Here is a 24,659-nt window from a genome sequence, read left to right as displayed (position 1 = left end):
TAGCCGGGCGTTGTGGCGGGCGCCTGTAGTCCCAGCTACTCGGGAGGCTGAGGCAAGAGAATCGCTTAAGCCCAGGAGCTGTGTGAGGCCACGGCACTCTACCAAGGGCCATAAAGTGAGACTCTGTCTCTACAAAAAAAAAAAATAATAATAAGAGGGGGGAAACCCTGTAAGAATACTGAATTAAGGGTAATTATGATTAAGAATAAAATTAGAGATAATTGTTCATCTCCACTCCCTTTACCTTTGTGATTTTCAAGACAAAAAAATACATTAAAATGATAGTAGTTAATACTAAATGAGTGCTTACTACATCCCAGGACTTTGTAAGTAAAAGTTGATTGAAACTTTTATTTTTTTTCTTTTTGAGACACAGTCTCACTATGTCGCCCTCAGTAGAATGCTGTGGCATCACAGCTCGTAGCAATCTTCAACTCTTGGGCTTAAGTAATTCTCTTGCCTCAGCCTCCCAGAAGATGGGACTACCGGTGCCTACCACAACACCCAGCTATTTTTTTGTTGTTGTTATTGTTGTCATTGTTGTTTAGCAAGCCCTGGCCAGGTTCAAACCCACTAGTCCCTGTGCATGTGGCCAGCACCCTAACCACTGAGCTACAGGTGCCAGGCCATGAAACTGAATACCCATATGAGATGGGTAGGATTATTATCCCCCTGTTACAGAGGGGGAACTTAAAGCACATACAGGTTAAATAACTAGTCCAAAAGCCCACAGCCTGAAAGCCAGAATTGGTAATATGCAGTAAGACTCTCAATCTGTGTTCCTAGTCATTACACTACAATTCCTTGAAGTCCAAGCCCTGTATTTAGGCAGCACCTAGCTTCAATGACCAGTAAGAGTTAGTATACCAGGTGATCTATACTTGGCCATATATATTTATGTATTTTTATATATACTGTATATGTACATCTTTCACTTCAGCTTTACTAAGCAGCCTCTCAGGAATAGTTAGACACATACTCTTAAGATCATTCTGGACTTTACTAGCAAACAATATGTATCATTCTTATGTGTGTTCCTAGATTTAGGCATTTGAGGAAAAGAAAAAGAACAAGAGCATTTTTTAAAATAATGACCAGAGTAACACAGTAAAAGTGCTCATCCTAAACTCCCAATTTCCAACACTCATAACTAGTTCCTATTTATAGACATTCCCATTTCCGCTCAGAAGGACCAAAAGAAAAACAAAAACTCAGCAGATCTGACCACAGACCTTTGAACTTAAAAACACCAGCAGGTTCCTTCTTCAAGCTGTGGCCTCTAAGCTCAATCAACTTTGCCTCTGAGTCCATGAATGGCAACTGAGCACTTTACTTTTTTCACAAATCATCAAAATAACTCCAAGCAGATTGCAGTGCATAAACAGGGAATGCCTGTGCATCTATAAAGGACAGTACATCTTTTAAACAAGGTAGCAAAAGTAAGAACTTCTATTTGCTCCTAAGCTTGTAGCTCTGTGCCGAGCAAACTTCCAATGAGAAGATTTTTTAAAGTTTCCTTCTCATTTGGGCATTTATTGTCCTTTTAAATCTCAGTAGTAGGAAGGCAGAAGAGGAAACCCCAGATGAGATGGTACTGTTAGACAGTCTTAAGAATTATGTTTTTTATTATTTGGGGGGTTTAACTTTTTCCCATAGAAATTTTCAAAGACACTCAAAAACAGAGAAGATACAAATGAATCCTTGTATCCATTATTCTGCTTTGATAATTACTTCCTGTATTTATTCTAAAGGAAGGAGAATCTATTAATTCACCAAGGTTTCTTATCATTACTATCATAATGGCTAGTGTTTTTTAAAATTTAACTGTTTTATATATATATATATTTTGAGACAGAGTCTCACTTTGTCACCTTGGGTAAAGTGTCATAGCATCATAGCTCACATCAACCTCAAACTCTTGGGCTCAAGGGATTGTCTTGCCTCAGCCTCCCACATAGCTGGGACTATAGGCGCCTGCCACAATGCCCGCCTATTTTTTTAGAGATGGGGTCTCGCTCTGACTCAGGCTGGTCTCGAACCTGTGAGTTCAAGAAATCCGCCCACCTTAGCCTCTCTAATATATGACTACTTGCTTGTACACATTGTCTTTGCTCAGTGACTCTCAACTGGGGTGATCTTGATTTTTTGATTGTCACAACTTGGAAGTGAGGGGACTGTTAGTGGGTAGAGTCCAGGATGCCACTAAAAATCTTACAATGCACAGGAGAAACCTCCCACAACAAAGAATTATGTGGTTCAAGATGTCAATAGTGCTGTTGCTATCTTAGCTAATAACTCCACTTCACACGTGAAGAAACTGAGGCTTGGAGTGGTTAACTTGCCTCTTATAAGTAAACAGCAGGGAAGTGGTACAGCCCAGATTTCAACCCATGCAGTCTGAATTCAAAGACTCTCCTTGCTTAACTATTACCCTACAACTACTCCTAGAACCAGTTCGCCAATTTGAATTCAAACCCATCATTTTACAGAGAAAAATGAGGCCCAGAGAGGGGAAGGGATTTGCCCAAGGTCACACAGCACAGGTGCAGGGCTGAAACTTCAGACTCTTGAGTTTTAGCCTATTGCTTCTTCGCAGGCTTTGCTTCTCTCTCTATACAAGACCTAGAAGGTCACTTCTGGGGAAAGATCCCAGGGAACAAGGGCCAGTGCCACCCGCTGTCTGCTGGGGCAACCTGACTCGGGCAAGAATCTCCTGCAGGGTCACCTGAGGGCGCCGGGGAGACAAGCTGACAGAAGGAAGAAAGAAGAGTCAGAAGGGACCACTCCTGATCCATGTGCTCTCAGCCCCAGTCGGGGAGCCCACTTGGGGGTCGCCCCAGGAAGCCGGGGTCGAGGGGAGGGGGTGCAAAGCCCTGGCCTAGGCTGGAAGAAGAGAAACACAGTGGTGAGTTGCCAGTGACCTCTCTAGGTTCGCCCAACCCACCTCCCACATCAGCGTGCCCAGACACCATCTCTTACTCCGCGCTCTCTGACCCCTGATCCCTGCCCTCTCCCTCCGGCCAAGCCCAAGCACTCCCCAGATTCTTACACGCGCCGCCCCAGCAACCTGGACCGCTTGCCTGGGTCCGCACCGCGCAGCCTAGCCCGCTGGCGTTGCCGCCAACACCCGGAGCCCGAAGCTGTTGTAGCCGCCACAGCTGCCGCCACTTCAGCCGCTGGCACCACAGCAGCTGCGCCAGGTCTCCCATCCGCCGCCTACCGTCCACGCAACCCTGCTGGCTCCGCCCCACTACCACTTCCTTGAGGTCTGTTGGCTAACTGGGCTGCCAGGATAAGCTCTGGTTGGCCAACCCTCACGTCCTTCTCTAATTCTCGCCCGCTCCTGTTGCAAATAACCCCACCCGCCTCCTTAAACAAGACAGGGAAAGCTCCGCCCCTTTCTCCTCCCACCCTCCCCACCTTACTCGTTCAGCCCAACCCAAAGGGAGTCTCGGGTCTTCAATTGGTGGAAGTCAGAGAGACTGTGCTTCTGATTGGTCAGACCTCAGGAGGTGGGGCTCACTGACTGGATAGGGAATTGAATGGTGACAAAGAAAGTCAGTCAGACACCAAGTCCCACCTTCTGAGATTGGCGGGTAACCTAGCAACCAGGGACAGCTGAGGTAACTGCGGGTAGAGAAACCTGGAGCCCTCAGGACAGGTGAGTACCCAGGTGGAGAAGGATTGGGCATGGGGAGGAAATGTGGAACGGGATCTAGCCCGTCTCCTTCCTGAGGAATCAGTATCCTCACTGCGATCCCGTTCCAGCTTCAGGATCCTGTCTCAGAGGCCCGGCCACTCTCAGGACCCTCCTCCTGCAAGGATCCCAGGGTCCCTGCCTCCATTCTGCCCCTTTTCGTTCACTTCATGGCCTCACTTCCTCATCCCTAAAACGAGAATGGTACCAGTCAAGTAGAGTCGCATCGTAGTTACCTTATTTTCAACTTTTTTTTTGAGGGAGGGGGGGAGACAGAGTCTCGCTCTGTCACCCAGGCTGCAATCAAATAGCACAATCGTAGCTTCCTGCATCCTTGAACTCGTGAATTCAAGCAGTCCTGTCTCAGCCTCCCGAGTAGCAGAAACTACAGGCATGCATCAACATGCCCAGCTAACTTGCTTTTCATTCTTTTAGAGATGGGCTCAAGTGATCACCCTGCCTCAGTCTCCCTAAGTGCTAGTATTACAGGCATGAACCACATTGCATGGGCCCATAGTTAACTTATTTCAAGCCAAAAATAGGTATTGGGGTGGAAAGGGCAGTTTATAAGTCCCCTACCATTTCACCCAATGGCTGTAAGTTCCTGGGTGAGCATGTGCTAGAAGGCATCTCATTTGAGTGCTTAAATTCAGTAATTTTTGCCTTTTGTACTAACTTTTGAATATAACTCCCATCTCCATCCATAGGATGGGATTTCATTGTACATACTTAAGATAAAGGATTTCTTCTCATGAGGATTAAATGAGGCAAAGCTATGAAGAGGTCACCATGGAGCCCAGCAACATAATAAGTGCTCAGTAAATAATGGGAACGTTTTCTTTTTTTCTAAAACACATTTGGCCTTGACTCTTCCTGCTTAAAACAGCTAAAAAGGGTTATGGGGGCTGGGGTGAAATGGGGATCCATGCCTTCCCTTTGGTGCCAGTTAAGACCCAGCATTAGTTGATTGTCCCTGGATAGATCTAGACAATCTGGGTTTGGGTCCTGGCTCTGCCACTTACTGCAAGACATAGGGCAAGTCACTTTCCCTCCTTGTGCCTCAGCTTCCTCATTGTAAGATTAGACAACATCACTTCTCAGCCTTTTGGCCAAGATCAAGTGAAGATTAGACAATAACAGAGCCCCCTTCACAGAGTTGTTCTGACGGCTAAATGAATGAACAAACATTTGCAAATAGGGCCCAGCAATGATGGCAGATTACAACTGTAATCCTAGTATTCTGGAAGGCGAAGGTGAGTGGATTGCTTCAGCTCAGGAGTTTGAGACCAGCCTGAGCAAGAGCAAGATGCCGTTTCTAAAAAAAAATTGCTGGGTGTTGTGGAGGGCACCTGTAGTTCCAGCTACTTGGGAGCCTGAGGCAAGAGGATTGCTTGAGCCCAGTAGTTCAAGGTTGTTGTGAGCTATGATGTGATAGCACTCTACTGAGGGCAACAAAGTGAGACTCTGTCTCAAAAATATATATATACTGAGCTGAAACATCAGTAGCTGTACATTATGGGGGAGACCAACTCGACAGATTTAGTCCAGGAAGTCACTAAACAAACATGCAAACAAAACAACAAGGAGGACAACAATCATTAAGAAGAAAAAGTGAGACCACAGAGTTGCTACAGTTTTTGTCTAAAATTTCTAGTTGTCAGGCATCTGCAGTCCCAGCTACTTGTGAGGCTGACGTAAGAGAATTGCTTGAGCCCAAGAGTATGAGGTTGCTGTGAGCCGTGATACCATGGCACTCTACCAAAGGCGACAAAGTAAGACTCTGTCTCATAAAATAGTAATAATAATAATAAATTAAATAAATAAATAATTAAAAAAATAAAATTTCTAGTTTTCAGCAAAAAATTGTGGGCTTGGCGCCTGTAGCTCAGTGGTTACAGCACTGGCCACATACACCAGGGGTGGCCGGTTTGAACCCAGCCTGGGCCTGCTAGACAACAATGACAACAACAACAAAAATAGCCTGGCATTATGGCAGGTGCCTATAGTCCCAGCTACTTGGGAGGCTGGGGCAAGAGAATCACTTAAGCCCAAAAGTTTGAGGTTACTGTGAGCTGAGACACCATGGCACTTACTGAGGGCAACATGGTGAGACTCTGTCTCAAAAAAAAAACAAAAAATTGTGAGATGTGCAAAGAAATAAGAAAATGTAAACATATTGAAATAAAGGAGTGAATAGAAATAGTCTATATGTTTTCCTAGATATTAAACTTAATGAAGATTTCAAAGCAGCTATTATAAATATGTTCAAAGAAGCCAGCCACGGTGGCTCACACCTGTAATCCTGGCACTCCAGGAGGCCAAAACGGAAGGATCACTTGAGCTCAGGAGTTGAAAACTAGCCTGAGCAAGACTCTGTCTCTACTAAAAATAGAAAAATTAGCCAAGTGTCCTGTTGGGCACCTGTAGTCCCAGCAACTTGGGAGGCTACAGCGGGAGGATCACTTGAACCCATGAGTTTGAGGTTGCTGTGACCTAGGCTGACTCCACAGACCTCTAGGCTGGGTGACAGAATAAGTAAGAATCTATCTCAAAAACAATGTATTGAACATAATAAAAGGTAGTAAAGTTTCAGGGACACAGAAAAAGATATCAGACAAAAATAACGAAATAGAAGATGTAGATTCAACTATATGAATAATTATAGGTAAATAAATGTAAATGGAAAAACACTAATAAAAAAGCAGAGATTGTCAGAGTGGATTAAAAAGTGAGATCCAACAATATGCTGTCTACAACAGACACACTTTAGATTCAAAGACATACATAGATTGAAAGTTAAAAATTGGAATTTATGGCTCGGCGCCCCTAGCACCAGTGGTTATTGCACCAGCCACGTATACCAAGACTGGTGGGTTAGAACCCGGCCTCGGCCAATGCCAACTGCAACAAAAAATAGCTGGGCATTTTTTGTTGCCCAGGCGCTGGTGGTCCCAACTACTTGGGAGACTAAGGCAAGAGAATCACTTAAGCCCAAGAGTTTGAGGTTGCTGTGACCAATGACGCCACTGCACTCTACCAAGGGCAACATAGTGAGACTCTGTCTCAAAAAACAAAACTGGAATTCATGCAAACTAACATAAGAGAGCTCAAGTGAGTATATTAGTATTCGACTAAATTGACTTTCAGACAAGAAAAGAGGAACATTTCATATTGATAAGTGATAGGAAGGGCAATACATCAAAAAGATACAGCTAGCTGGGAGCGGCTTGTGCCTATAATCCTAGAACTCTGGAGGCAGAGGTGGGTGGATCACTTGAACTCATGAGTTCGAGACCAGCCTGAGCAAGAGCAAGACCCTGTCTCTAAAAAATAGCCAGGTGTCGTGACAAGCATCTGTGGTCTCAACTACTCGGGAGGCTGAGGCAAGAGAATCACTTGAGTCCAAGAATTTGAGGTTCCTGTGAGTTATAATGCCCCAGCACTCTACAGACGGCAACAAAGTGAGACTCTGTCTCAAAAAAAATAAAATAAAATAAGGGCGGGGCCTGTAGTTTAGTTGGTAGGGCGCCGGCCACATACACCAAGTCTGGCGGGTTCAAACCCAGAAAGGGTCTGCTGAACAACAATGACAACTGCAACAAAAAAGATAGCTGGGCATTGTGGTGGGTGCCTGTAGTCTCAGCTACTTGGGAGGCTGAGGCAAGAGAATCGCTTAAGCCCAAGAGTTTGAGGTTGCTGTGAGCTGTGACACCACTCTACCAAGGGCAACATAGTGAGACCTGTCTCAATAATAATAATAAGAAGATATAGCTAGACTGACAAAACAAACAAAAAAATAAAAAAGAGGGAAAACACAAATTACTCAAATCACAATTACAGAAATTAAAAGAATTATGAAAGAATATTATGAACAACTTTATGCCAAAATATAATATAAGACAACTTAAAGGGGCCAGGCATGGTAGCTCACCCCTGTAATCCTATCATTTTGAAAGACTGAGGCAGAAGATCCCTTGAGGTCAGGAGTTACAGACCATCTTGGGCAATGTGGTGAGACCTTGCCCACACAAGAGAAAAACACAACCATATTCAAGTGGGGAGGTGGGGAGAAAGGAAAGGGGAGGAGGAAGGGAGAATCGTAAACTCTTACCTAATGGGGGCGGCGCCTGTGGCTCAAGGAGTAGGGCGCCGGTCCCATATGCTGGAGGTGGCGGGTTCAAACCCAGCCCTGGCCAAAAAAAAAAAAAAAAAATAGAAAAAAAAAAAACTCTTACCTAATGGGCCCAATGTAAGGGTATACAGCACACTCCCTGAATGAAGGACTCAACTACAACTTGAACTTTACCTTAGAAAGCCAAACCATTTAACCTAATCATTTGTACCCTCATATTAATCTGAAATTAAAAATATATATAATAGGGTGATGCCTGTGGCTCAATGGAGTAGGGCACCGGCCCCATATGCCGGATGCAGCCCCGGCCAAAAACTGCCAAAAACTAAAATAAATAAATAAATACATATAGATAGATAGGTAGATAGAGATAAATAGGTATAAAATAAAGAATACTCCCCCCAAAAAACATAGTGAGACCTCATCTTTACAAAAACCAAAAATAAAAAAATTAGCCAAGCATGGTGGTATGCACCTGTAAGTCTCAACTACTTGGAGGCTCTCTTGAGCCCAAGAGTTCAAGATGACAATGAGCTATAACCAGGCCACTGCACTCCAGCCTGGGTAACAGAAGAGGCAAAGTTTCCCCTGGTTGAAAACCACTGGGCTAAGCAAAAAGTCAGGTGCAAAAGATTACACACTGTATGATTCTATTTATACGAACTACCTAGAGGATTTAAATGTGGGTGGCAACAGAAATTGTTTGCAAATTAGCTCATGAGAATTTTGGGGAGTGACAGAAATGTTCTAAAATTGGATTGTGGTTATGTGACATAACTTTATATACATTTACAAAAATACTTACTGAGTTGTACACTTACAATGGGTGAATTTTATGGTAATAGAAATTATATCTCAATAGAGCTATAAAAAAAAGTTACATCTATGATCAGTACTACTCAGGAAGGGTAGAGGGTAGGTGTACAGTTGATAATTCACTCTCCTAGTCTGAGACCTAAAAGATAAGAAATAGCTAATCTGGGGACTTGCTGGGGGTTGCTTTCTGGCAAAAGGAACATCATATGTAACAGCCAGCCAGCAGGAGGGCCTTGAGATAGGCTGTTTTTATCACTCCTCACCTCCTGCTTCTTCCCAGCCTTCGCCCTCCCAGCTAAATACCACAATAATCCAACTAGCAGCCCAAGCCAGAAAAGTTGGGCCTCATGCTGAGCTCTGTCCTCTCCCTTATTACCCACCTCCACCCCTTCCCACTGATTTTTCCTTTGCACTCTCTGGAGCCCATCCACATCTTCTTGATCACTGCCTTGTTCCTATTGAGGAACACCCTTCTCTTTTCCAGGGACCAGGGACAGTAACAGCCATCTTGCACCTGCCTCCTCTTCCACCACACTTAATCCCAAACTACAAATCTGGCCATGTCATTCATTCCCTGCTTATAGCTCCCCTGGGATCCTTCTCTTCCTTCTTTTGAGCAGTGAAGGAAGCTGTCACAGCTCAGGCTTTTTTTTTTTTTTTTTTTGAGAGACAGAGTTTCATCTTGTCGCCCTCAGTAGAGTGCCGTAGTGTCACAGCTCACAGCAACTTCCAGCTCTTGGGCTTAGGTGATTCTCTTGCCTCAGCCTCCCGAGTAGCTGGGACTACAGGCACCCGTCACAACGCCCGGCTATGTTTGTTTGTTTGCAGTTTGGCCAGGCCGGGTTCAAACCTGCTACCCTCAGTATATGGGTCCGGATCCCTACTCACTGAGCTACAGGCGCCGCCCGGCTCAATTTCCTTAATCAAATCAGAGGGCCTCCCTATTACCTGAGCCACCTGTATTATAACCAGGAGGAAGTGAGAATCATAACCTGAAGAACCAAGCCAGGCCAAAAGGCTAAGTAGTGAAAATGGTGGTGAAGTCAAGAGTGAGAGTGGGTGTGTTCTGAGGTCACTGTTCTAGTATGTCTTGTCTGAAATGAAAAAGAAAGTAGTAGGAGGCAAGAATGAAATCCACTGTCCCCTTTCCCAGACTTCACCTGCCACCCAGAAAGCAGAAAAACAGCCTTTTGATTGAAAACAGCAGTAACAGAGGTTGCAGGGTCATAGCATACAACCCCCTAGCCAGACTGCCCAGAGCACCCTAGGAGAGCTCTGCCCTGCCTCTGGGTGGGTTATTCCCCTGAGAACACATTCCAGGTATGCAAGGTTTTTGTAAATGCCATGGCTTTAGCTTGGGGTTTATACTCAGTCACAGTGAAAATTAAATTAAATGGGCAATTCTTCCCTGCTTGCTTAGTTGCTAATTTCCCATGCATTCCCCTCAGTGCAAGGAGGCTGGAGCACTACCTGGGTTGTGTCTCTACATATGTTAATAATCATTCACCTTTGAAGTGGGCTTTGAACTCTTCAAAAGGCTTTCCTATCTATTCACCTCCACCCAGCTCCCTTTTAATGTGGCTAGGACAGATGTCATCTCCACAGTTCCTAGAGAGAGATAAAGGACCTGCCCAGAGTTACTCCAAGAGGGAGGGCCAAGCAGGACAGAGTCAGCACCCAGGTCTCTGGACACCTACCTGGTGAATCTCTTCTTGATTCTGTACCTGATAGTTACTTTATTTTATTTTGTTTTTGTTTTTGTTTTGAGACAGAGCTTCAAGCTGTTGGCCTCGGTACAGTGCTGTGGCATCACAGCTCATAACAACCTCCAACTCCTGGGCTCAAGCGAGTCTCCTGCCTCCACCTCCCAAGTAGCTGGGACTACAGGCTCCTGCCACAACACCCAGCTATGATAGTGACTTTAGATGGCATAGACATCAGCTTCCCTGGCAGGGCTGGGTATGCTTCCTTTGAACCAGGTTGTAGCACCGGATTTGGGGGTAGGGAAGCTGGGAGTTTCATAAATGAGCAAGGCGATTGTTTATAGAACAGTGGTTCTCAACATGGGACAATTCCCATTCACCCCTCTCCCACACCTCAGGACATTTGGCAATGTCAGGAGACATGTTGTCTCCAACTGGTCACAACTGAATTATGCTACTGGCCAGGGATGCTTCTAAACGCCCTACGATGCTGAGGACAACCCCTACAACAGAGAGTTATCCAGCCCCAAATGTCAATAGTGCAGAGGTTAGAGAGATTTTCATACAAGGCAAATGCTACTCTCTCCTCGCACCCCCCACCCCCACTTCTTTTTCCTTCAGGCCCTAGTTAGTGGAACTGAAAGTAAAAGTGATTAAAAATCAAGAATGTTTGAAATACAGAGCATCAGAGGAAAGTATCTCTTTGACCCTAGCTTTTAAATTATAGCAACAGGTTATATCCTAAGGCCAATCGAATCCAATTAAATGCCTTTACCATGAGGACTTTCTTTTTTTTTGTTGTTCTGAGACAGAGTCTCACTTTGTCACCCTCAGTAGAGTGCTGTGCTGTGCTGTCACAGCTCACAGCAACCTCAAACTCTTGGGCTTAAGCGATTCTCTTGCTTCAGCCTCCCAAGTAGCTGGGACTACAGGCGCCTGCCAGAACGCCCGGCTATTTTTTTGTTGCAGTTGCCATTATTGTTTTAGCTGGCCCGGGTTGGGTTCAAATACACCAGCCCCAGTGTATGTGGCTGGCGCCCTAACCACTCAGCTATGGGCGCTGAGCCCTGGCTAACTTTTCTATTTTTTTGTACAGACAGGGGCTCACTTTGGCTAAGGCTGATCTCAAACTCCTGACCTCCAGCAATCCCTCCTTGGCCTCCCAAAGTGCTAGGGTTACAGGTGTGAACCATGGCACCTAGCTAGGACCAGGAGTATTCAACTACTTTGGGTAAATACCAAGGATCATGATTGCTGAATTTCAGGTAAGAGGGTATTTAGTTTTGTAAGAAACTTCCAAATTATCTTTCAAAGTGGCCATGGCATTTCTTGTTCCCACTAGCAATGAATGAGAATTCCTTTTGCTCCACATCATCACCAACTTTTGGAGTATTCGTTGTTCTGGATTTTGGCCATTCTAATAGGGGCATAGTGGTTAGGTTATTTTTCAAGTTGATTTTAGAAGAATCTAAATTTACTACCAAGAAATTCTTCCTTCTGTCTAAAACTAGCAGAGTGATACTATCTATACAGTTGGTATAATCAGAAATAAAACTTTCTAAAGCTACCTTGTAACTGAAAAAGGAATTTAAAAGGAATTTAAAATCATAATAGCTGATGAACTAATTTGTAAAGAGAGACTGGACAGTGATGAGTGATTTAAGGGAACTCAGCTCTCCTCTGTCACTAACAGAAAAACATGAATAATGCAAAATTAAACATAAAAATAGTAAAAAGAAATAAAACCTGGTTCCGTTTTGGCTCTTTATAAACCCTTCAACACTTTTTGAGGAAAAGTGCATCTATTTTAAGAAGTATTCAAGTGTTAATATTAACTTATTTTTTAAACACTAATAAAAGTTATAAAAGCTTAACACTTTTGAGCCAGGATTAAAGTGGGGTTCCAGATGGCGCCCTTAGCTCAGTCGGCAGAGCACAGGCCACATACACCTAGGGTGGCAGATTTGAACCTGGCTCACGTCTGCTAAGCAACAATGACAACTACAAACAAAAAATAACCAGGCGTTGTGGCGGGCGCCTATAGTCTCAGCTACTTGGGAGGTTGAGGCAGGAGAATCACTTAAGCCCAAGAGTTTGAGGTTGCTGTGAGCTATGATGCCACGGCACTCCACGGAGGGTGACAGCTTGAGACTCTGTCTCAAAAATATATATATTAAAAAATAAAAAAAGAAGTGGGATTCCATTAATGTCCCCATTTTACAGAAGAGGAAACCAAAGCTTAGAGAGTTTAAGTGACTTACCCAAAGCCACATGGCTGGTAGTGGTGAGACACTGGGATTAAATCCAAATTAAACTTAATCTCTGTACAATAGTTTCTTGTTTTTCTTTTGTGCTTCAGAGATGAGGAAATGAAGGCCCAAAAGATGTCAGGTGAACGTGCCCAGGGCTGTAACTGCAGACAGTGCCAAGTGGCCAGTGCAGAGTTGTTCACCATAACCAGCAATGCAGAAATCTATCCCTGGGAGCACATTTCCTCCCAGCCTCAGTCACTATTCTGTGTCATCTATCTCCAAAGCACTGGCTAACACTGGAGCCAAGGCCACTGAGCCTCACCACAGACAAGATCACATCTGTTGATACCACCTGGAAATCATTTGCAAACCAAACCTCCAGAAGGCACCAAAACAATGTATACACATTTTAAGCAATGTTATCCATATATTACTTTTTAAAGTTGGATGGAAGGTAACTTGACTGTTACTGGTCAAGTGTGCCTAGACATGCTAGGAACATCCATTTTGCCTGTAATTTGTACACGTTTGGGGAATGATCCATTTTGCTTCCAACAAGATCTCTTTTTTAAAAGCAAATCTCTTAAAATGTATATACATTTTTTTGGCACCCCAGCATAATTCACAAGACATAAGTTCTCAAAAGGGACAGAAGTTTGCTGGGTGCAGTGGGTCATGCTTACACTGCTGGCTACTAAGGAGGCCAGGTAGGAGGATCACTTGAACCCAGAAGATTGAGGATACAGTGAACTAAAATCGCAACCCTGAACTTGAAACCCTGTTTCTAAAAATAAAAAAAAGGACAAAAGAGCATTGTTCAAAAGTGGTGATAAGGGGGGAAAAAAACCCAGTAAACTATGAAAAAGAAAAAAAAATTATATTTTGTTTATTTATTTATTTTTTTTTGAGATAGAGTCTCACTATGTCGCCCTTGGTATAGTGCTGTGGCATCACAGCTCACAGCAACCTCAAACTCTAGGCCTTAAGCGATTCTCTTGCTTCAGCCTCCCTAGTAGCTGGGACTACAGGTGCCTGCCACAATGCCTGGCTATTTTTTTGTTGCTGTTGTCATTGTTGCTTAGCTGGCCTTGGCTGGGTTCAAACTCACCAGCCTTGGTATATGTAGCAGGTGCCATAACCACTGTGCTATGGGGCGCTGAGTCTAGATTTAAATTTTTTATTAAAAAATTCCAAGCCCTGAGTATAGGGATGAGAATCCAGAGGCTAGATCTTGGCCCACAGTTTTTACAATTAAAATATGACACTATTTTCTGGTTCTACTTCGGGACATAACATATTTTGTGAAATAATATTATCCTACCCACATGAGGAAACAGGCCTCTTGGCAAATCTGGGATTTGCCATCTCTTCCTTCAACAGCGATTTATTTATTGAGTGCCTACTATGCAAAAGTTGCTTGGGATAGCAGCTTTTGTCATGAATATGCTGCCCCTTTCCAAGCTCTGACTTTCTTGAAAGACTCAAATAAAGAAGACAGAGTTCTGAACAAAGCTAGATACATGCTTTGCAGACTAAAGGAATCTTCCAGTGGCTAAAAAGAAAATTCCTGCTGCTTCAAAGGCGAAATCTCGGCCTATTAACCTAGCCAGTAGGTAGTAGAACTGGAACTAAGTGGCTGATAATCCCTTACTAATGACAACTTCTGAGCTGAGACTGGGCACAGTGGTGCATGCTTGTGGTCCAAGCTACTCTGGAGGCTGAAGTGGGAAGATCACTTGAGCCTAGGCAGCATAACAAGATCCCATTTATTTGTTTATTTTCTCTTTTTAAGACAGAGTCTCACTGTGTTGCCCAGGCTAGAGTACTGTAGTGTTGGCCTAACTCACAGCAACCTCAAACTCTGGGGTTTAGGTGATTCTTCTGCCCCTAGCACTCTAGGAGGCCAAGGCAGGTAGATTGCTTGATCTCGGGAGTTTGAGACCAGGCTGAGCAAAAGTGAGCCCCTCCTAAATAAAAAAAAAGGAAAGAAAAAACTAGCAGGGCATCATGGTGGGATGCCTATAGTCCCAGCTACTTGGGAGGCTGAGTCAAGAGGATCACTGAGTCCAAGAGTTTGAGGTTGCTGTGAGCTATGATGCCATGGCACTCTTCCCAGGATGAAAGAGTAAGACTCTGTTTAAAAAAAAAAAAAAAAAAAAAAATGAAAGAAAGTATACTTAAGGAAAAATTGAGTCAATAATGATATAAGCTTGGCCTATAGATTTGGCAAAAATCACTATGTAGTATGCTAATGAGAGAAATCTGGGCAATACTGAATTAAAACAAACAGGAAGTCCTCTTCCCTGATCTACCAGTTCTTCTTCATTCAGGGAGGTGCACGCTGCCCAGGGATTCCCATGTTGTAATCATGAGGATTATGATTATGAGTTATGAGGTGTGTCTTTATAATTGGCTAATAAGAAGTTCCAAAGTATGGGGTGGCGCCTGTGGCTCAGTGAGCAGGGCGCCGGCCCCATATGCCGAGGGTGGTGGGTTCAAACCCAGCCCCGGCCAAACTGCAACAAAAAAAAAAAAAAAAAATAGCCGGGCGTTGTGGCTGGCGCCTGTAGTCCCAGCTACTCGGGAGGCTGAGGCAAGAGAATTGCCTAAGCCCAGGAGTTGGAGGTTGTTGTGAGCTGTGTGATGCCACAGCACTCTACCGAGGGCAATAAAGTGAAACTCTGTCTCTACAAAAAAAAAAAAAAAAAAGAAGTTCCAAAGTATGTAAATGATTGACTCAAAAAAACTGCATAAAAATCAATGAGAGATGACTCAAGGCTTTTCCTAAAATAATTTATAAGCATCCTAGGTGTGCCTACAGAAGCATGACACCAGTATCGTGGATGGTCAGTGTAGAAAGAAAGAAAGGTAGATTAGTTCCAAGGGGGTGAAAAAAACCCCGGCCTCACATTCAAAGAGATCTGGCTTAGTTCCGATCCTTGCTACTCTATAGGCATATGGTTTACGTGTCTACTGCTACGCAGCAAACAACTCCAAAACATAGCAGTTTAATACAATAACCATTTTATTGCTTAGGGTTCTGTGGGTCAGGAATTTGGGAAGGGCTTGGCCAGGCAGTTCTTCTGGTCCATATGTTGTTGGCTGGAGTCAGTCACTCAGCTATATTCATCTGGCAATGCGTCTGGCATATAAGGTCCAAGAAGGCTTTACTCACTGTCTGATGCCTCATCCCTCCTCCAAATGGCCTTTTCTCTCTGGATGGCTAGTTTGAGATTCTTCACTGCATGGTGGTCTCAAGGCAGTTGGACTTCTTCCATGGTATCTGCCTTTCGACAGGAGTATTCTAAGCAGTGAAGATGGAAGGAAGCTACAGAGGTCTTAAGAGAAAGCCTTTACAATTTCACAATATCACTTCTGCATTCTGTAGGTCAAAACAGGTTGTGGGGTCATTCAAGGGGAAGTCAGATTCTACCTTGATGGAGGAGTGGCATAGTCACATTGCAAAAGAGTATATGGCATGGATGAGATTGTTATAGCTATCTTCAGAAATTATTCTTCCATTTCATTTAAAACCTTTCAGAACTTCAGTTTCCCCATCTGTAAAATGGGGATGATAATACATAAGGTGCCAGTTGACATTGTTGTTTGGCAGGCCTGGGCTGGGTTTGAACCTGCCAGCTCTGGTGTATGTGGCTGGTGCCCTAGCCACTGAGCTACAGGTGCCCAGCCCTTTTTTTTTTTTTTTTTTGAGACGGAATCTCATTATGTTGCCCTCAGTGGAGTACCGTGATGTCATGGCTTACAGTAGCCTCAAACTCTTGGGCTTGGGTGATTCTCTTGCCTCAGCCACCCAGGTGGCTAGGGCTGTGGGTGCCTGCCACAGTGCCCGGTTATTGTTTTTTTTGTTTTGTTTTGTTTTTGGTTGCGGTTGTCACTGTTGTTTGCAAGGCCTGGGCTGGGTTCGAACCCACCAGCCCAGGTGCATATGGCTAGTGCCCTAGACACTGAGCTACAGACCCGGAACCTATGGTAGTCTTGTTTTGTTTTTTTTTTGTTTGTTTGTTTGTTTGTTTTTGAGACAGAGCCTCATTCTGTCATCCTGGGTAGAGTGAGGTCATCATAGCTCACAGCATCCTCAAACTCCTGGGCTCAAGCTATCCTCTTGCTTCACCCTCCCAAGTAGCTGGGATACACAACACCAGCCTGATTTTTCTATTTTTAGTAGAGATGGGGTCTTGATCTTGCTCAGGCTGGTCTCCAACTCTTGACTTCAACCAATCCACATGCCTTGACTTCCCAGAATGCTAGGATTACAGGTGTGAGCCACCTTGCCAGGGAGAGCCAGCAGGCTGTGGAGACTTTTGAGTATGGGTGGACCATGCTGACAGCAGGTACAGATGACAAATGTTGAACAGAGGGCAGGAGAGATCAACAGCTACTTGGAAATGGAAGGCCGATTGCTTCCTGCAAGGTTTTCCCCAGGATGAGCTTCAAGGCCCCACCCAGACTCCTGGACCTGGCTGTGCAGACCCTGGTGAGAAATGAAGCCTTGGCCATTTCATATGAATTTCATTTCATATGAAGCCAGGCTTGGCCCTTCACCCGCCTCCATCTGGGGTTCCTGATGAAGAGACGTGACCTGAAGACGGGAAAAGCTGTGCTGGATGGGCTGGATGTGCTGCTTACCCAGAAGGATTGGCCCAGGAGGGGAAACCTGCAAGTGCTGGAATTGCGGGATGTCAATGGAAACTTTTGGACAGTATGGAGTGGAGACCCAGCGTCCTCCTCAGAAGCCACGAAGAAGAGACCAACAGCAAAGGCCTGTGCAGGGATGGGAAGGCTACACCCATGATGGTGTCTGGAGACTTGGCCTTGACAGAAAGCTCTCTGGATCATTGTCTCACCTACCTTATTCAGTGGGTCAGGAAGAGAAAAGATGTCCTCCACCTGTGCTGTAGGAAGCTGGTGATAGAGGAGATGATGTGCCAGAATATTAGGAAGGTCCTGGAAATGGTGGAGCTGGACTGCATCCAGGAGGTGCAACTGAACTGTGGCTCAGACCTGTCCACCACTGCGGGCTTTGCCCTGTATCTGGGCCAGATGAGTGATATCAGCAAACTAGATCTCTTAAACGTCTATGAAGATGGCAACAATTCCCCAGTCAGAATGAGGAGATTGTCACCCAGTTCACCTCTCAGTTCCTCAAGTTAAACAACCTCCGGAAGCTTCATGTGTATGTTTGATTCCTCAGACGAGGTCTTCAGCAGGTGCTGAGGTGCTTTAAAGCCCCCTTGGAAACCCTCTTACTTTATTTCTGTAACCTATCCGCATCAGACTGGGATAACCTGTCCTCTTGGCCAAGCATGAGTCAGCTAAAGGAGTTGCATCTGGAAGACATCGAACTGACCCATTTCAGTCCTGAGCCCCTTAAACTTTTGCTAGAGAAAATTGCAGGCACAGTCCAGTCCTTGGTCCAGTCCAGTCCTTGGTTCTAGAGAACTATGGGATTGGGACTCCCAGTTCAATGTCATTGTGCCTGCCCTGAGTCGCTGCTGCCAGCTCACAACCCTTAGTTTCCATGGGAACTTCCTCTCCCTGGCCACCCTGAAGCACCTGCTGTGCCACACCACCAGGCTGAGCAAGTTAAGCCTGGAGGTCTACCCTGCCCCTCTGGAGAGTTATGATGCCAAGGGTGTTTTCGATTTCCAGGAAGTATGTCCAGTTTCAGGTTGAGCTGACGGAGACACTGAGGGGCATAAGGCAGCCCAGGAAGATTGTGTTCAGTCCTACTCCAGCCTTTACTATGTCCAGCACTGAAGATGATCCTGTGGTCTAGATCCCAGTGGGTGCTGGCATTGACCTCCAGCCTGGTGGAATGGATACATCAAAGGCTTTCTTCTGTGGACCTGCAAACTGAAGGACATGGGTGCCTCATAACCGGAGCATCAACCAGTCCTTCAGACACCTGCTGTGTGTTCATGGAAAAAGGAAAGGTGATACAGCAGAGGGTAGTACCGGAGGGGAATGCTGACTTGGGGAGGTGGCGGGACCATCAGGGACATGCGTCCTATATTGTCAGACATAGGAAACTGAATTTCTAAAGTGTGACACATGTTTGAGAAATTGACTCTGCATGGATAGTTGTTAAGAATAGATATCCATGCAAGGATTATCAGACCACTGCACGATGGCTTCTGTGTTGCACCACTGACCTCAAGTGGCAGTAATCTGTGGTTCTGGATTAGGATGAGGAGGTCTGGCCCAGATCTTTGAATACAGCGAGTTATCAGATTTTCCCCTAAGTACAGGGGCAGGTCATGCTGCTCAGTTGGTGTTTGAGTTCCTGAATGGCAGAGCCTGGGTGATGATACAGGGCAGGTTCCACAGGCATGAAGGGGACCCTCCCTGGAAGGTGACATTCCCAGCGAGGTTTTTAAATTTATGGGCGTGGTTATGCTGGTGTTCACCAGAGCAGCAGCTGGGCTCAACCCCAGGTTTGAGGTCGGAGATGTCATTCTAATCCATGATCACATCAACCTGCCTGGTTTTTGTGCTCAGAACCCTCTCAAAGAGCCAAGTGACGGACGGTTCAGGGCTGGTTTCCCTGCCATGTCTGATGCCTGTGACCAGACTGGGAGCCAGAAGGGCCTCAGTGCCTAGAAGCCAATGGGGGAGCAGGGAAGACTACAGGAAGGTGATGATGGTGGGCCCCAGCTTGGAGACTGGCAGAGTCTCATGGGGTGCAGAAGCTGGGGCAATGCTGCCGGGAGCAGCACAGAAGCAGAAGTGGTAGTTGCATGGCACTGTGGACACTGAGTCCTTGGCTTTTCCCTCGTCACTAGAAGGGCCATCGTGGGCTGGGAAGCAAACTGCCCAGAAATAGGACCAGGTTGTCCCCATTCCTGTGACCAGCACCGCACTCCCTGACGGTGCCTGTGGACCAGCCCTGGCATCTTCGGGCATCTCCTATATGATGTCCAAGAAGCTGCTGCCTACTTTGGGCCCTTGCTGGGGTTATGCGCCTCTGCCCTTAGGTAGTCACAGAAAGGAACAGGTGATTCCTGTCCTCCACCTCTCCTACTTTTTCCCACTAGACCCTTCTGGTGCCAGGTCTTTTGCTCATTTGCCTTTTAAAAGTAGTTTCCACACATTTTCTTCTCCTCTATTTGGAGCTCATGACCTGCCACACATCCGTACACATGCCCAGGATCTGACTTGGGCCTTCAGACTCTGCACAGTAGCTGCTGCTGAGGGTTTGCAGATAATATTTTCACGTTCTTGGGGCTCAGGTCTGCCTTGCCTAAAGCCCTAGACACCAATCAAGGACTAGCCCCATGCCTCTCGGACTTCATTTAACACCATAATTTTTTGAGAATAAAGAAAAAGATGTAAGAAAAAAATAATACACAAGGTATCTTGAGCATTAAAAGACATAACGCCCTCTAGCAGGACAAAAGCTAAAATGTTAATAGTAAAGAACAATGGAATAATATATGGAAGCTATCATAGCCAGAATGGCCTCTCTATTATTTTTTTCTGTTGTTATAAAATTAGAATGTAGCTAGTTTCTACCATTTCTATGTATGCTCCTTACAAAATTCTAGTAATTGCTCTCCTTCCCATGAACTTTGTCCATGCTGTAATTTCCTGGGACACCAAGGCTGGTGATGACCCTTGCCCCATCGAAGTGCCCGAAATGTGACTAACTTCCTCATTCTCTCCCAGTGTTCCTGCTCAGGCCATTGTATATGTATATGGGTGTATGTGTGTAAAATATACCACAGTTGTGAAATACATCTATCTATTGTTATTGTTAGTTATATACATATATACTTATGACTATATATGAATATGAATATATATTCATACTTGTAGTTGTTAAGTTGACAGAATGTTAGGAACTGAATCTAGTACCGGTCTGTTCTCCAAGTCTCTACTTGTCAGGCTTCACTGGAACCAGACCAGGAAAGAATCAACGTACTATGTCTACCATAGAAGACAATAGGACAAATGAACTCTGTCTATTTTCTGCACCCAGTGCTGGAGTCCTGGGTTTGTCCATCCCCTTACCCCTGAGGTGGGAATCCTCCTTTCCCACCTGATTGAAGAGGGGTGATTAACACAGATGCTCCTGGATTCCCCAGTTGGGGGGAAAGCCACAGAAGCCCCCACCACTTGCGTCTCCATGGGCCGGTGACCTCCCTGCACGCTGCCTATTCTGCCCAGTCAGAGGTAGGGGTCAAAAGCAGCAGGATGATCCTCCCTCCCCGGGAGCCACATAGAGGCTCTGGGTCACTGGTGGCTTGTCATGGAGTATGGTGAACATGGGAGCTTCTGCTCTGAGTTGCAACAGGAAAGGCCCCTTAATGAAAATGAGAAATAACCTCTTTCAGAAGTATGGAAAAGGGCTTAAAGGAGAAAAATAGGACGTGGTCAGGACTGAGATGTAAAAGGAGAGCGGCCGCTTTTACACTACCTAGCCCTCCTCCCTCATTTTATTCTTTTATGAAAATATCAAGTCCATCACTTCTCCAGTTGGGGAAAATGGAATATGAAGGTCACCTGCTGTCTCCTGCTCTTTGCCATTGATCGGACAATTAACGATACAATTCTTTGCAAACTTAAAAAAAAAAAAATAGACAATTTTATTTTTAGACAGTCTCACCCTGCTGCCCTGGGGAGAGTGTCATGGTATCATAGCTCCCAGAAACCTCAAAGTCTTGGGCTCAAGTGATCCTTTTGCCTCCCAAGTAGCTGGGACTACAGGTGCCTACCATAGCACATAGCACCCTGCTAGTTTTTTTCTATTTTTAGTAGAGACAGGGTCTCACTCTTGCTTAGGCTGGTCTCGAACCGCTAAGCTCAAGCAATCCACCCACCTCAGCCTCCCAGAGTGCTAGGATTATAGGTGTGAACCACCACACCTGACCCCCAACTTTTTTTCTTTTTCTTTTCTTTTTTTTTGGACAAAGCTTCAAGCTATCGCCCTGGGTAGAGTGCCATGGCCTCACAACTCACAGCAACCTCAAACTCCTGGACTTAAGCGATTTTCTTGCCTTAGCCTCCTGAGTAGCTATGACTACAGGCGCCCGCCACAACACCCGGCTATTTTTTGATTGTAGTTGTCATTGTTTGGCAGGCCCAGACCGGATTTGAACCCGTCAGCTTTGGTGTATGTGGCTGGCGCCTTAACCGCTTGACCTATAGGCGCCACTTTTTTTTTTTTTTTCTTTTTCTTTGGAGTCTGGATCTTGCTCTGTCACCCAGGCTGGAGTGCAGTGGCCTCGTCATAGCTCACCGCAGCCTTGAACTCCTGGGCTCAAGTTATCCTCCTGCCTCAGCCTCCCAAGTAGCTAAGGCTACAGATGTGCACCATCATGCCTGGAAACTTTTCTTTTTTTTTTGCAGTTTTTTGGCCAGGGCTGGGTTTGAACCCACCACCTCCGGCATATGGGGCTGGCGCCCTACCCCTATGCCTGGAAATTTTTAAAGTTTTCTTGTAGAGATGAGGTCCTTCTATGTTGCCTAGGCTGTTCTCAAACTCTTGGCCTCAAGCTATCCTCCTACCTTGGCCTCCCCTCCCAAAGTGATAGGTTACAAGTGTGAGCCCCCACACCCAGCTCAGTCTCCAGTTTTATTTTTTTTTAACACCCTCTGACTTCTCCATACACCAGTGATTCTCAACCTGTGGGTCCACAACCCACAGGAACTGTATTAAAGGGCCGCAACATTAGGAAGGCTGAGAACCACTGCCAGATACCATTTTGGATTTGTAGGATAGTTGTAGGTGTAGGGTGTTCTCCTTTTTCTCTCGAGGGGAAAGAAAGATATAATTTAGCTCAAATCTTCCTTTTTTTCTCAAAATGTCCCGAGAGTGAACGGAATAAACTATCCAACAAGCCCATTTGAATGAAGATGAGGTATAATTTGCATGATAAAGATATATTTCCATTTATAAAGTTCATCAGCAGAATTAATGACAAATAAAGGGAAGATCCGATTAAAGTTCCCCATCCATTAACAATCTTGTTTCACTCTCAGGGCAGGAATTTTAAAAAAAGAGGCTCAAGTTGGAAATGATTTAAACATTAAGGTTGGTGGCATTAAAAAGGACATGAAATGATCATATTAGAATTCAAGGAAAAAAGATTCTCCAGTGATTTTTGTCATCAGAGTCAGATGCATTTCCCCTCAATCCTAGTTCCACTGGCTTTTTCTTGTTCACCCAAATGAGCTGCCAAGAACTGATGGGCGCCATCATAATCAAAGAAAACAAGTTTGCCCTTTAAAGCAAAAGAGGTAATTTGGCTGAAAGCAAATTGGAAACATTTCATGTAACATTGCATTTCCTGTCGCAATCTCAGAAGAATTCAGGCATTTTGATTTATGCCTGAGAGCTTTGGGGGACAATGGGGGGAGGTATGTTCATTAACCATTTTGTCCGCATTCATCCTGTGGCCATGGGGCAAAGATCCTTCATCCTCAGAGAGGCTAAAGATGCTCCATGGCTCTCCCTAAAACTTTATCTTCAGGAAAAGCCTCAAAGGAGCATATGACATTGATTGGGGAGCAGGACATGGGTGTGAATCAAAGTGATATAAGATACTGCTGTTCTAAGCCTCAGTTCTCAGCCCCAAAGAGGCTTCTGATTTTGGATCCATTCTGACTGCTTAGCACCTGATCTGGCCATCCTTGTTCTGAGTTGTTTTAGGCATTCCTTTGATCCCCTCCCCTCTGTTCATTTACTCTTTGGTTTAGTGAACAAAAAGTATCTTTTGTAACTTCAAATATCACTTCCTTCTACATCGCATTTGTATCTCTATCCCCAACGTCTCTCTGGAGGCCTTCTGATCTAGTCTGTTGCCTACAGTGTTTTATCAGCTAGGGTTCCTTGATGGCAAGCAACAGAAACTGACCCTGGCTAAGCAAAATGAACAAGGCCTCAGAAAGAACAATAGCTAAGGAAGTTCTGAGGATCTTAGTAGTGGGACCTTCAAGAATGCGCTTGGAGCATGAATCACCTCCCATCATTCCTCATCCATGTCTCCCTCTTTTCTGGATTCACACTCCAAGGAGAGAGAGGGCAGGGCTTTTTAATTGACATTCCCACCAAGAGTGCACATCTTGGAAGAAAAACCAACAAAGAAAGTGTATCATGGGAAAGCTGAGACATCATTGTCTACTGCCCACTCCAGGGTGGCAGCTGGAACTCAATGAGTGGAAAACAGAGGCTCTTTGTCCTCCCCTGTGAACTTCTCTTGGTTTCCCTAGTTTCCTAAAGGCCACACCATTCCTTCTCAGACACCCAAACTCAAATTATCTTTCACTCATCAAGTCCTACTGATCCTTTCTTCAAAGCATGACTCACATCTACAGACTCACATCTACAGACAGAATATGGAAACAAAAATAGTACAGGTAACCTTTAAGTGCTAACAACAGATCTTTTCCCAAGATGATGGTCGGTGTCCTTTTTTTTTTTTTTTTTCTCAGTACTGGGTATACAATAGTGATCAAAGTAGTTAAAGCCTCTACTTTTATTGGAGCTTCCTTCTCAGGATAGGAAAAACAAAATCAACAAATAAGTCCATATAGAGATGTCAGGTGGTAACACTTAACCTGGAGAATAAGTTAACAGGATAAAGGGGATGGGGGAAGAAGGATGAGGTGAGGGTAGGGATGCTGTGTTGAGTGGCCCAGCCATCAGAAATCACTGAAGTCCTGGACCTGAGATTTCAGGTTCCCTGGGTTAATACTATTAGTATTTATTGAACGTGTACAGAATCCAGGCCCCCTGCTAGAAGCTTCCCTTTAATGTTGACGATTCCTGTTTTACAGCTAAAGAAGCCCAAGAATCCAAGGGGGCTGTGCAAACCTTGTACTTTTAGCCATTGTGCAATGGAAGGAAACACGAAGGATTGATTTCTGATTGCTGCTGTAGATTTTTCTGACACAGTCTTTTATTCTTTTTATTTTCCTTTTCTCCAGTCTAGACTCTGATCTGACTGAAGCAGTCTTTTAAATAAGCCTTTTATTTTGTAATAATTATAGATTTACAGAAAAGTTGCAAAGATAATAGGGAGTTCCCATATCCCCTT

At 44.8% G+C, this 24,659-nt stretch overlaps 2 protein-coding genes across 6 annotated transcripts in view; one reads left to right on the top strand and one right to left on the bottom strand.

Annotated features, from left to right (window-relative positions):
* Nucleotides 1–3,225, bottom strand: part of TPCN1 (two pore segment channel 1) — a 73,069-nt gene extending 69,844 nt beyond the window's left edge. Inside the window, exon 1 of one of the 5 annotated variants that reach the window (XM_053587232.1) lies at nt 3,050–3,225. The gene's annotated coding sequence lies outside the window, so the exon portion shown is untranslated. Of the gene's footprint in view, nt 1–2,725; nt 2,835–3,049 lie in introns of those variants that run through there. The other 4 variants (XM_053587234.1, XM_053587233.1, XM_053587237.1 and 1 more) reach the window with 4 other exon arrangements.
* A 318-nt stretch (nt 3,226–3,543) lies between these two features.
* IQCD (IQ motif containing D) overlaps nt 3,544–24,659 on the top strand; it is a 34,603-nt gene continuing 13,487 nt past the window's right edge. The window contains exon 1 of the mRNA XM_053587231.1: nt 3,544–3,661. The gene's annotated coding sequence lies outside the window, so the exon portion shown is untranslated. The remainder of the gene's footprint in view (nt 3,662–24,659) is intronic.

The sequence above is a fragment of the Nycticebus coucang genome, chromosome 4 (genome assembly GCF_027406575.1).
Source record: "Nycticebus coucang isolate mNycCou1 chromosome 4, mNycCou1.pri, whole genome shotgun sequence".
Classification (NCBI taxonomy): Eukaryota; Metazoa; Chordata; class Mammalia; order Primates; family Lorisidae; genus Nycticebus; species Nycticebus coucang.
This window is presented reverse-complemented; position numbering and strand designations above follow the sequence as displayed.